The sequence below is a fragment of the Tasmannia lanceolata genome, unplaced genomic scaffold, assembly GCF_043159265.1.
Source record: "Tasmannia lanceolata isolate RefF3 unplaced genomic scaffold, GAP_Taslan_0.1 ptg000006l, whole genome shotgun sequence".
Lineage (NCBI taxonomy): Eukaryota > Viridiplantae > Streptophyta > Magnoliopsida > Canellales > Winteraceae > Tasmannia > Tasmannia lanceolata.
This window is the reverse complement of record NW_027518683.1, coordinates 13611425-13612572: the sequence shown is the minus strand read 5'-3', so window position 1 is coordinate 13612572 and position 1148 is coordinate 13611425.

Below are 1148 nucleotides of genomic sequence, written 5' to 3'. Positions count from 1 at the left end.
ATTAAATAATAAAGAAAATTTTAATTAGTAATGTGGTAATCAAATTAGACACTATAAATTTAATTAGTTTAACACGGCCAACCACCGGATCACAAATCTAAATCTAATTTAGATATTACATATTTTTTGCACTCTGTATGGTCAGCATTTTATGTGAGCGATGGCTGCTGACTAGTTTTAATTTCAGCTCTGCTTTAAAATTCTTGTTCTAAAATAACGGATCTGTTAGCCTCCCTCGCAGAAAGCACCTTCGCGACCGTCCTTTGCATGTGATGACAGCTATCTATGTTTACTTTTGATAGGTTTTGTCTCATTCACCACCGGTCAGACGACAGGCGCGGAGGTGTTTTCCGTGAAGGAGGCTAGCAAATCACTTAAAATAAAAGTGTAAAACAAAGGGAATAGTGCCATAGTCAAAATATGGTAGTGCGGATATCAATCCTCTTAATCATTTAAAATTTGACTAATAGGCTTGCGTGTGAACCACAAACCCAAACCCAAACCTAAACCAAGCAAATATATATCAGCTCATTAGTCAATACTCAATACTACCTTCCTAAATACATTCACCTGCCCCTCTTCATACTTATCCATAATCAACAACACTTTCCCAGTCAACTCTTCATTTCCACCCTCTAAAATCCTATTCATTTCCACCCAGGAAATCCTATTATCCTAGCTCTCTATAGAGGTTTTCGTAATATGCAGTTCATCTATAGATCGGAGGGTTGGGATCTTCCTATAGAAATGATTTTTTTGAGCACAACCTATATACGTTGTGGTCCATTAAATGGGCGGTTTGGATCATCCTGTAGAGTGGTATGCACAGTACTTTTTGAAACATATGGGACTCTTAGGGCTTACACCATTTAAAAACTCCTAAAAAAAAGTGTAAAAGAAAGGGAATAGTGCTGAACCCCAGACCCAGACCCAGACCCAAACCCAAACCAAGCAAATATATATTAGCTCAATAGTCTATACTACCTTCCTAAGTACATTCACCTGCCCCTGTTCATGCTTTATCCATAATAACCCACAAAATGCAGAATGCGTAGTACGCATCATGCGTACATCAGAAACTACAGCCTTTCGTCATCTTAGAAAAAATCTTATCTAATTATTAAAATAAAATAGATATATAATTTTAT